The following is a 12,286-nucleotide window of genomic DNA, read 5'->3' on the forward strand; positions in this document are numbered from 1 at the left end:
ATTTGAATAGGAACAATGGGTGGGGGGAAGGAAAGGCAGGTCCATGGCACTAGGTCTTCTTGCTCATTCGGAGGGCTGTTGCAGACACGATGGGCTGAATGGCCGCCTTCTGCGTCTTTAAGATTCTGTGATCTTTTGGACATGAAATTCCCCTGTGCAGTATCTGTAACCCCGCTGCAGTTAAAGTGTAGGAACAACATTCATCTATTTTGCAAATTGCTCTTATTGGGGGTGGAGGGCTGCGGAGTAGCTGAGGGTATGGGGGCGGTGGGGACAAGCTGAAGATATTGGTGGAGGCGGAGAAGAGCGGAGGATAGCATCTTACATCAACAGAGGCTGGGAATCCTGCAGTGAGTAACTCACCTCCTGACCCCCCCAAAACCTGTCCACCATCTACAAGGCACAAGTCAGGAGTGTGATGGAATACTTCCCATTTGCCTGGATGAGTGCAGCTCCCACAACATTCAAGAAGCTCAATGCCATCCAGGACAAAGCAGCCCCACTTGATTGGCACCCCTTCCACAAGTATTCACTATCTCTACCAACGACGAACAGCGGCAGCAGTGTGTACCATCTACAAGATGCACTGCAGGAACTCACCAAGGCTCCTTAGACAGCACCTTCCAAACCCACGACCACTACCATCTAAAAGGACAAGGGCAGCAGACAGGTGGGAACACCATCACCTGGAAGTTCCCCTCCAAGCCACACACCATCCTCACTTGGAAATATATTGCTGTTCCTTCACTGTCGCTGGGTCAAAATCCTGAAACTCCCTAACAGCACTATGGGTGTGCCTACACCACATGGACTGCAGCGGTTCAAGAAGGCAGCTCACCACCAACTTCTCAAGGGCAGCTAGGGATGGGCAATAAATGCTGGCCTAGCCAGCGAAACTCACATCCTGTGAATGAATCAAAAAAGCATCATAAACAACACAAGTTCACTCATGTTATAAAACATTCCAAACATGTTGCAGCCCTATTTGGTACAGTGGATGGCAATTTTCAATAGAGTTCCACAAGTATAAGTGGGTTAGAAATCTCTCTCTTGCTTGTAGCTAATTGTAAGGCACCAATTTTCTGAGTTTGTGCCACCAGCAGGATGTTTTATTCCGAGGCCTGGACTGTGGTGGGCACCTTGAATTCACAACAAAAATGCTTCACAAAAGAATTGAGTATAATCAGGCTAGAATTCTCATAGTCCAGAAATATTAGCAGATTCAGAATCATAGAATGGTTACAGCACTGAAGGAGGCCATTCATACCATTGAGCCCATTCTGGCTCTGCAAGAGCAATTTAGTGAGTACCACTCCCCTTCCCTTTCCCTGTAGCCCTGCAATGTTTATTCATTTCTGATACTGATCAAATCCCACCCCCATATCCTCAGCTCCTCCACCCCATATCTTCAGCTCCTCTCCACCACCCACCACCCCACCCCCCCCCCATATCATCAGTTTCTCTCACCCCCAACAAATATAGAACTTATCTAAATTCAACAGTAGTCATCAGTTTTGATTTCACAATGTATCAGAAGAATTACTCACTTTCTATTTTTGTTTTAAATGTTCTCGGAAAAGACGTGGAAAAGCACAAGATAGGTTTGCAGGGAAGCTAGATAACGGACTAAATAAAAGGTTCTGCTGACAAGCCTAGATGAAGTAAGATTGTCAGAGACTAACTCTGGAACATAAAAAGCAGCATAGAGGTCTAATACCGTAAATTCTATGTAATTCCCAATTGGACCACCCAATTCAGTGGGCATTCTACTTGCAGCTTCCTGTATCTGAGCTGCTCACAGTTCCCTAGCTTGAGTATGTTGTTCACAATTTCCTAAGATCAGTGCCTGGTAGACGCGACTTCCCACCAGTACCATGAACTCAGAAAACCAGCCCTCATTCTGTCTCTCATCTCACTCATCAGCAGGAAGGCTCACTAATTCTAATTTGGAAATGTCACTCTGAATCACAAGCCCAGCTCAAAAGGTAGTGGGTGCTTGCCCCCTGGGATTGCACAACTGCAATTCGGGTGTGGAAAGGCACTACCACTGAAAGTGATTTTTGAGCAAACTATAGGGATCATTCAGCATTACCACCATATAGTGAAACTGGGGCAGAGTACAGGCCTGATGAGTGCACCTCATAAAATGGCTAAAAAAATGTCCTTACATTTTTTGTTTGACTATTTTAATGATGACAATGTCTGCTTTCATTATGATAATTACTTGGACAAACATCGATACAGTGAGTAAGTTACTGAGAAAAGCAAAAGCGAACATATTTTTGATACCCACACTCAACAAAGCAATAATGTAACTACACAACTCCACGGCACTCCAAGCAGGGTAATGAAAGAGTTTTAAAATTACTTCTAAATTATTCCATCCACACTAACTGTCCCTCCCTCCCTTCATCTATCAATGGTGTTTATCAGGTGTTAGAGTTTTAAAAGTCAATCTATCCCAACATTTTCTACATTTTATTGCACAGCAAATTTGAGAGATAGGAGAATCCTAATCTTGACTGTACGTACTGTTTTGAAACGCGTAAGGCAGAGATGAAAAGGTCCGTGTCTAGCTGGGAACGGGAAAGCATTGGACCAAGCACTTACTGTATTGTAAATAAAACCTGTAGCACAGAGGCAAAGGTTCAAAAGATAATAAGCCAGGTAAACACCTAAAAAAGCTATAACTGCAAACTATGAATTATGTTACGACTCAGATGGGAGGAGTGCACTATCTGTCTCTAGTTCCACTACCCCAAAGGTCACAACATATACTTAAATGATTTTTCACAGCTAGTTATACGGCCAAATATGTGCTTTACATGTTAATCTCAGGATAACCGTTCAGTGCCTGGGTTTCTTCAATAAACAAAAGTATTAGTTTATTATAAAACCAGACTGGTCAAGTAGAGAGGCAAAGCTTATTAACGTATTGTATGAAATATGAATGAATAATAAATACTCTTTCTAAATACCCAAACTCACACACAAAAATAAAATAAAAGAGGAATTCTGCCAAAAGTTTAAAAATCAATGGTTCAAGGGAAAAGGATAAATGGAGGAGTCCTTCAAATGGTGTCCGGGTTATATGATTGGTCTGGTCCACAAAACAATCGATGGCTCTTACACTACTTTTCAGGTGGACTTCGAGGAAAACTTGATTTCAAAACGTAGAATGATTTTGGAGCAACGTCTATTCACTCTCTGCTTTGGACTCGGTCTGGGGCTTCAGCAGCTGTTGCGTGCTTTACCCCAGCAGTTGATCCTTGTTTCCCTCAAAGCAAAATAACCTGCCAACTTTTAAACACAGTTTTCCAAAGCATGGTTTTTTTTTCCCCCAAAGCCATAAACCGCCATGTGACCATCTTGTAAACAATTCACTGGGGTCAAGGAGTTCCCAGCTTTTTTTTCGGAAAAATATACTTTACACATAAAATACCTGGAAGAACATACCAAACCATTTCAAAATCACCATCACAAAGGTACAATCAGGTTCAACTTTTACAACATGTATCAGCAGCTGCATCAATACAATCAATACAATAAATGAATATTACAGTCATTTGCATACATTCATTGTGAGCTGTACAGCCCGAGGGTCTCTAAACAGTTCCCAGCCCCTCGGTGCACTGTGGCAGAAAGGTCTTAGACAGCGACCCTTCCCCATTAGGCCTTTGTGGCGGCTGCCTCAAGCTTCATTGTGTCCCTCAGAACATAGTCCTGGACATTGGAATGTGCCAGTCTGCAACACTCGGTTGGGGACAACTCTTTGCACTGGAAGACCAACCAGTTTCGGGCAGACCAAAGAGCGTCTTTCACCGAGTTGATGATCCTCCAGCTGCAGTTGATGTTTGTCTCAGTGTGTGTCCCTGGGAACAGCCCGTAGAGCACAGAGTCCTGTGTCACAGAACTGCTCGGGATGAACCTCAACAGAAACCACTGCATCTCTCTCCAGGCCTTCTTTGCAAAGGCACAATCTACAAGGAGATGAACAATGGTCTCGTCCCCACCACAGCCACCTCGAGGGCAATGGGGGTGAGACTCCTGGCGTGTAGGAAGGATCTGACGGGGAGGGCCTTTCTCACCACCAGCCAAGCTACTTCTTGGTGCTTGTTGGAAAGTTCTGGTGATAAGGCATTCTGCCAAATGACTTTGACAGTCTGCTCGGGGAACCATCCCACAGGATCCACCCTCTCCTTTTCCCGCAGGGCCTCTAAGACATTACGTGCTGACCACTGCCTGATGGACTTGTGGTCAAAGGTGTTTCTCTGCATAAATTTTCCCACGAGGGACAGGTGGTACGGCACGGTCCAACTACTTGGAGCGTTCCACGGCAACGTGGCCAGACCCATCCTTCGCAACACCGGGGACAGGTAGAACCTCAGCACACAGTGACACTTGGTGTTTGCGTACTGAGGGTCTACGCACTGCTTGATGCAGCAACACACAAAGGTGGCCATCAGTATGAGGGCGATGTTGGGCACGTTTTTTCCCCCTTTATCTAGAGGCTTGTACATCGAGTCCCTGCTGACACGATCCATTTTAGACCTCCAGATTAGGCGAAACATGGCTCGGGTGAATGTGGAATGGGCCAGACCTGCGCCACGTACAGCAACAGCGAGAGTGCCTCACACCTGATGACCAGGTTCTTACCCGCAATGGAGAGGGAGCGTCGCTCCCACATGCCCAGTTTCCTTTTCACCATAGACACTTGCTCCTTCCAGTTTCTAACACGTACCCTGGTCCCTCCGAACCATATCCCCAGCACCTTCAGGCCGTCAGCCCTGACGGTGAAGGGGACAAAGGATTGGTCAGCCCAGTTCCCGAAAAACATGGCCTCACTCTTCCCACAATTTACATTGGTTCCCGAGGCCAGTTCGAACCGGTCGCAGATGTGGATCAGTCTGTGCACCGACAGCAGATCCGAGCAGAAGACAGCAACATCATCCATGTACAGGAAGGCTTTGATCTGAGTGCCTCCACTGCCTGGGATCGTCACTCCTCTTATGCCCAGATCCTTCCTGATGGACTCAGCAGAGCGTTCTATGCAACACACGAAAAGAACAGGCAAGAGAGGGCAGCCCTGCCGACTCCAGATTTAATGGGAAAGCTATCTGATTCCCTCCCATTGATTGAGACTGCGCTACTGATGTTAGTGTAGAGCAGTTGGATCCAATTGTGAATTCCATCCCCAAACCCCATTTTGGAGAGCACATCCACCATGTAGGTGTGCAATATTTTGTCAAAGGCCTTCTCCTGATCCAGGCTGAAGAGGCAGGTGTCCACACCCCTGTCCTGTACATAGGCAATCGTATCCCTGAGCAGCACGAGGCTGTCAGAGATCTTCCTGCCCGGCACAGTGCAGGTCTGGTCAGGGTGGATCACCAATTCCAGACTGGATTTGACCCGATTGGCGATGACCTTGGACAGAATCTTACAGTCCATATTCAACAGTGAAATGGGTCGCCAATTTCTAATTTCCTCCCTTTCCCCCTTGTGCTTGTAGATGAGGGTGATAATGCCTTTCCTCATGGATTCTGACATACTGCCGGCCAGGAGCATACTCTTGTACACTTCTAGCAGGTCCAGGCTGATCCAGTCCCACAGAGCCGAATACAACTCCGCCGGCAAGCCATCGCTTCTGGGAGTTTTACTCTTCTTGAAGGACTCAAGGGCCTCAGTCAGTTCGTCAGGAGTTAGCGGTTTGTCCAGGCTCTCCCGTGTACTGTCGTCTAAGACCTCTGTGATAGAGGATAGGAAGGACTGGGAGGCCATGCTGTCTGTGTGCTTCACGTCATACAATCCGGCATAAAAGGATTTGCTGATCCTCAAAATGTCGGACTGCGATGACTTTACTGAGCCATCTTCTTACTTCAGGCTGCTGATCACAGAGCTCTCTCTGTGTACCTTTTGGAAGAAGAAACGTGAGCACGTCTCATCCTGCTCCACGGAGCGGACTCTGGAACAGAAGATGATCTTGGAGGCCTCCGAGGCAAAGAGCGAGGCTTGCTGGCTCTTCACCTCTTGAAGTTCCTCCTTGACATTGACCCCCATCAACTGCAGCCGGAGCAGATTCTGCATGCTTTTCTGGAGTCAGGACATTTCCCTCTGTTTGTTTCTAGCTTTCTGGGTGCCTTTGAGGATGAAAAACCTCTTGATGTTTCCCTTGATTCCTTCCCACCAGTGTGTCAGTGACTCAAAGTGGGGTTTCACGGTTCTCCAACCTTTGTAATCCCTCTTGAGCTCCTCAATGTTCTCTGGGGTCAGCAGTTTCATGTTTAGCTTCCATGCCCCCCTGCCCACCCTCTGGTCTTTCTCTAAGTGACAGTCAGCCAGTAGGAGGCAGTGGTCAGAGAAGAACACCGGCTTGATGTCGGTGGATCTGACTGTGAATGCACGGGACACAAACAGGAAATCTATCCTGGAACAGACGGACACGTCAGGCCGCGACCAAGTGTATCTACGCTGCGCTCCGTCTGCAGGATTGCTGAAGACGTCGTGCAGCTTGGCATCCTTTACTGTTTCCATCAGGGATCTGGACGTAGCGTCCAATGTGCTGTTGGCCCTGCTGGATCGTCCAGCCACATCGATGATGCAGTTGAAGTCACCGCCCAGAATGACCGGCCTGGAGGTTGCCAGCAGCAGTGGGAGCTGCTGAAAACCCTCCAGCCGCTCAGCCCCTTGTGACGGGGCGTAGACGTTAATTAACCGGAGTGGAGCAGTCTTGTACATTACATCTGCTACGAGGAGGCACCCGCCCACCACCTCCTTAACCTGGGAGATGGTGAATTTGCCTCCCCGCAGCAGAATCCCCAGGCCGGAGGAACGAGAGTCGTTTCTGCCCGACCAGATTGATGGCCCATGGGACCACCATCGTGACCATTGCCTGTAGAAGCTGAGGTGCGGCATCACACACTCCTGCAGAAACAACAGGTCAGCTTTGACCTTGGCAAGGTAGTCCAAGGTCGCAACACATCGCGTAGTAGATTTAATGCTACACACATTTATGGATACAATCTTTACACCCATTTTAAAGCATTTATTCTCTTACCAAACCTGTCATCTCTGAGAGTCCCAGACCTTTGGTCTGCTCCTTTATACCCATAGTGTGTGCAAATTGCCTCACTTTGGATGGGCTGAGGAAACTGTCCTAAACCTCCCCATTGGCAATGTTCTGCTCAGGTGGCATCTGGGGGTTCGTGCAGAGAGCGGGACTTGAAATGGTTTTGTTTGCAAAAATATACTTTATTCATAAATCTTCAACAACATTTCAAACCATTTCAAAATCACCATCACAAAGATACAATCAGGTTCAACTTTTACAACATGAATCACAAGGTGTATCAGTACAAACAATGAATATTACAATCTTTGGAAGACATTCATTTTCAGCTGTACAGCCTGAGGGGCTCTTTACAGTTCCCAGTCCCTCGGTGCACTGTGGCCGAAAGGTCTTAGGCAGCGACCTTTCCCCATTGCGCCTTTGTGGCGGCTGCCCCAAGCTTTAGTACGTCCCTCAGCACGTAGTCCTGAACCTTGGAATGTGCCAGTCTGCAACACTCGGTCGGGGACAACTTTTTGCGCTGGAAAACCAACAAGTTTCGGGCAGACCAAAGAGCTATTTCACCGAGTTGATGATCCTCCAGCTGCAGTTGATGTTTGTCTCGGTGTGTGTCCCTGGGAACAGCCCGTAGAGCACAGAGTCCTGTGTCACAGAACTGCTCGGGATGAACCTCGACAGAAACCACTGCAACTCTCTCCAGGCCTTCTTTGCAAAGGCACAACCTACAAGGAGGTGAACAACGGTCTCTTCCCCACCACAGCCACCTCAAGGGCAACATGCCAAGGGGGTGAGACTCCTGAGTGTAGGAAGGATCTTACAGGGAGGGCCTTTCTCACCACCAGCCAAGCTACTTCTTGGTGCTTGTTGGAAAGTTTTGGCGGAGGCATTCTGCCAAATGACTTTGTCAGTCTGCTCGGGGAACCATGCCACCGGGTCCACCCTCTCCTTTTCCATCAGGGCCTTTAAGGCGTTACGTGCCGACCACTGCCTGATGGACTTGTGGTCAAAGGTGTTTCTCTGCATAAGTTTTCCCATGAGGGACAGGTGGTACGGCACGGTCCAACTACTTGGAGCGTTCCACGGCAGCGTGGCCAGACCCATCCTTCGCAACACCGGGGACAGGTAGAACCTCAGCATGTAGTGATACTTGGTGTTTGCAGACTGAGGGTCTACGCACCGCTTGATGCAGCCGCACACAAAGGTGGCCATCAGGATGAGGGCGATGTTGGGCATGTTTTTTCCCCCTTTATCTGAGGCTTGTACATCGTGTCCCTGTGGACACGATCCATTTTCGACCTCCAGATAAAGCGGAAGATGGCTCGGGTGATCGCCACCACACAGGAGTGTGGAATGGGCCAGACCTGCGCCACGTACAGCAACAGCGAGAGTGCCTCACACCTGATGACCAGGTTCTTACCCGCAATGGAGAGGGAGCGTCGCTCCCACATGCCCAGTTTCCTTTTCACCATAGACACCCGCTCCTTCCGGTTTCTAACACGTGCCCTGGTTCCTCCGAACCATATCCCCAGCGCCTTCAGGCCGTCACCTCTGACGGTGAAGGGGACAAAGGATCGGTCAGCCCAGTTCCCAAAGAATATAGCCTCGCTCTTCCCATGATTTACATTGGCTCCTGAGGCCAGTTCAAACTGGTCGCAGATTTGGATCAGTCTGCGCACCGACAGCGGATCCAAGCAGAAGACAGCGACATCGTTCATGTACAGGGAGGCTTTGACCTGAGTGCCTCCACTGCCTGGGATCGTCTCTCCTCTTATGCCCAGATCCTTCCTGATGGACTCAGCAAAGGGTTCTATGCAACACATGAAAAGAACAGGCGAGAGAGGGCAGCCCTGCCTGACTCCAGATTTAATGGGAAAGCTATCTGATTCCCACCCATTGATAGAGACTGCACCACTGATGTTAGTGTAGAGCAGTTGGATCCAATTGTGAATTCCCTCCACAAACCCCATTTTGCAGAGCACATCCACCATGTAGGTGTGCGATATTCTGTCAAAGGCCTTCTCCTGATCCAGGCTGATGAGGCAGGTATCCACCCCCCTCTCCTGTACATAGGCAATCGTATCTCTGAGCAGCGTGAGGCTGTCAGAGATTTTCCTGCCCAGCAAAGTGCAGGTCTGGTCAGGATGGATCACCAATTCCAGAGCGGATTTGACCCGATTGGACAGAATCTTATAGTCCACATTCAACAGTGAAATGGGTCGCCAATTTCTAATTTCCTCCCTTTCCCCCTTGTGCTTGTAGATGAGGGTGATAATGCCTTTCCTCATGGATTCTGACACACTGCCGGCCAGGAGCATACTCTTGTACACTTCTAGCAGGTCTGGGCCGATCCAGTCCCACAGAGCCGAATACAACTCCGCCGGCAAGCCGTCGCTTCCGGGAGTTTTACTCTTCTTGAAGGACTCAAGGACCTTAGTCAGTTCGTCAGGAGTTAGCGGTTTGTCCAGACTCTCCCGTGTACTGTCATCAAAGACCTCCATGATAGAGGACAGGAAGGACTGGGAGGCCATGCTGTCTGTGTGCTTCACGTCATACAATCCAGCATAGAAGGATTTGCTGATCCTCAAAATGTCGGACTGTGATGACTTTACTGAGCCTTCTTCTTACTTCAGGCTGCTGATCACAGAGCTCTCTCTGTGTACCTTTTGGAAGAAGAAACGTGGGCACGTCTCATCCTACTCCACGGAGCGGACTCTGGAACGGAAGATGATCTTGGAGGCCTCCAAGGCAAAGAGCGAGGCTTGCTGGCTCTTCACCTCTTGAAGTTCCTCCTTGACATTGACCCCCATCAACTGCAGCCGGAGCAGATTCTGCATGTTTTTCTGGAGTCAGGACATTTCCCTCTGTTTGTTTCTAGCTTTCTGGGTGCCTTTGAGGATGAAAAACCTCTTGATGTTTCCCTTGATTCCTTCCCACCAGTGTGTCAGTGACTCAAAGTGGGGTTTCACGGTTCTCCAACCTTTGTAATCCCTCTTGAGCTCCTCAATGTTCTCTGGGGTCAGCAGTTGCACGTTTAGCTTTCATGCCCCCCTGCCCACCCTCTGGTCCTTCTCTAAGTGGCAGTCAGCCAGTAGGAGGCAGTGGTCAGTGAAGAACACCGGCTTGACGTCGGTGGATCTGACTGCGAAAGCACGGAACACAAACAGGAAATCTATCCTGCAACGGAGGGACCCATCATGCTGCGACCAGGTGTATCTACGCTGTGCTCCGTCTGCAGGGTTGCTGAAGACGTCGTGCAGCTTGGCATCCTTTACTGTTTCCATCAGGGATCTGGACGTAGCGTCCAATCTGCTTTCGGCCCTGCTGGATCATCCAGTCGCATCGATGATGCAGTTGAAGTCACCGCCCAGAAAGACCGGCCTGGAGGTTGCCAGTAGCAGTGGGAGCTGCTGAAAAACCTCCAGCCGCTCAGCCCCTTGTGACGGGGCGTAGACGTTAATTAACTGGAGTGGAGCATTCTTATACATTACGTCTGCTACGAGGAGGTGCCCGCCCACCACCTCCTTAACCTGGGAGATGGTGAAGCTGCCTCCCTGCAGCAGAATACCCAGGCCGGAGGAACGAGAGTCGTTTCCTCCCGACCAGATCGATGGCCCATGGGACCACCATGCCTGTAGGAGCTGAGGTGCGGTATCGCACACTCCTGCAGAAACAACAGGTCAGCTTTGTAGTCCAAGGTTGCAACACATCGCGTAGTAGATTTAATGCTATGCACATTTATGGATACAATCTTTACACCCATTTTAAAGCATTTATTCTCTTACCAAACCTGTTGTCTCTGAGAGTTCCAGACCTTTGGTCTGCTCCTTCATACCCATAGTGTGTGCAAATTGCCTCACTTTGGATGGGCTGAGGAAACTGTCCTAAACCTCCCCATTGGCAATGTTCTGCTCAGGTGGCATCTGAGGGTTCGTGCAGAGAGCGGGATTTGAAATGTCCTTCATTAAAACTGCTTAATTACTTTTTCTTGTAAAATGCTGCCTTTTCCAGGAACAGCAGCAACCAGGGTCCTTGCATTAACCCTTGAAGGGATAGTGTCTTTTAAAAAACACTATTTTTTCTAGAATGTTCTTAGCCCTTGAAGATTTTCTGTGATTAAAAAAAGCATTTAAGACAATTATGTACCATATTATGTACCATATTTTTCTGAATATAATAGGCCCCGAAATATAACATTCCATGAATAAAATGTACTTTAATGAATGAAATGTCAAAATTGCTTCATCACTATGTATAATACCCATCTAGACTTTTCCACCAATATCCATTACAAGCCTACCGACTCCCACAGCTACCTCGACTACAGCTCCTCACACCCTGCTTCCTGTAAGGACTCCATCCCATTCTCTCAGTTCCTTTGCCTCCATCGCGTTTGTTCTGATGATGCTACCTTCAAAAACAGTTCCTCTGACATGTCCTCCTTCTTCCTTAACCAAGGTTTTCCACCCACGGTCGTTGACAGGGCCCTCAACCGTGTCCGGCCCATCTCCCACGCATCCGCCCTCACACCTTCTCCTCCCTCCCAGAAACATGATAGGGTCCCCCTTGTCCTCACTTATCACCCCACCAACCTCCGCATTCAAAGGATCATCCTTCGCCATTTCCACCAACTCCAGCATGATGCCACCACTAAACACATCTTCCCTTCACCCCCCACCCGCGGCATTCCGTAGGGATCGTTCCCTCCGGGACACCCTGGTCCACTCCTCCATCACCCCCTACTCCTCAGCCCCCACCTATGGCACCTCCCCATGCCCACGCAAAAGATGTAATACCTGCCCCTTCACTTCCTCTCTCCTCACCATCCAAGGGTCCAAACACTCCTTTCAAGTGAAGCAGCATTTCACTTGCATTTCCCCCAACTTAGTCTACCGCATTCGTTGCTCCCAATGCGGTCTCATCTACATTGGAGAGACCAAACGTAAACTGGGCAACCGCTTTGCAGAACACCTGCGGTCTGTCCGCAAGAAAGACCCAAACCTCCCAGTTGCTTGCCATTTTAACACTCCACCCTGCTCTCTTACCCACATGTCTGTCCTTGGCTTGCTGCATTGTTCCAGTGGTGCCCAACGCAAACTGGAGGAACAGCACCTCATCTTCTGACTAGGCCCTTTACAGCCTTCCAGACTGAATATTGAATTCAACAACTTTAGATCTTGAACTCCCTCCTCCATCCCTAACCCCCTTTCCGTTTCTTCCCCC

The sequence above is a fragment of the Carcharodon carcharias genome, chromosome 11 (genome assembly GCF_017639515.1).
Source record: "Carcharodon carcharias isolate sCarCar2 chromosome 11, sCarCar2.pri, whole genome shotgun sequence".
Lineage (NCBI taxonomy): Eukaryota > Metazoa > Chordata > Chondrichthyes > Lamniformes > Lamnidae > Carcharodon > Carcharodon carcharias.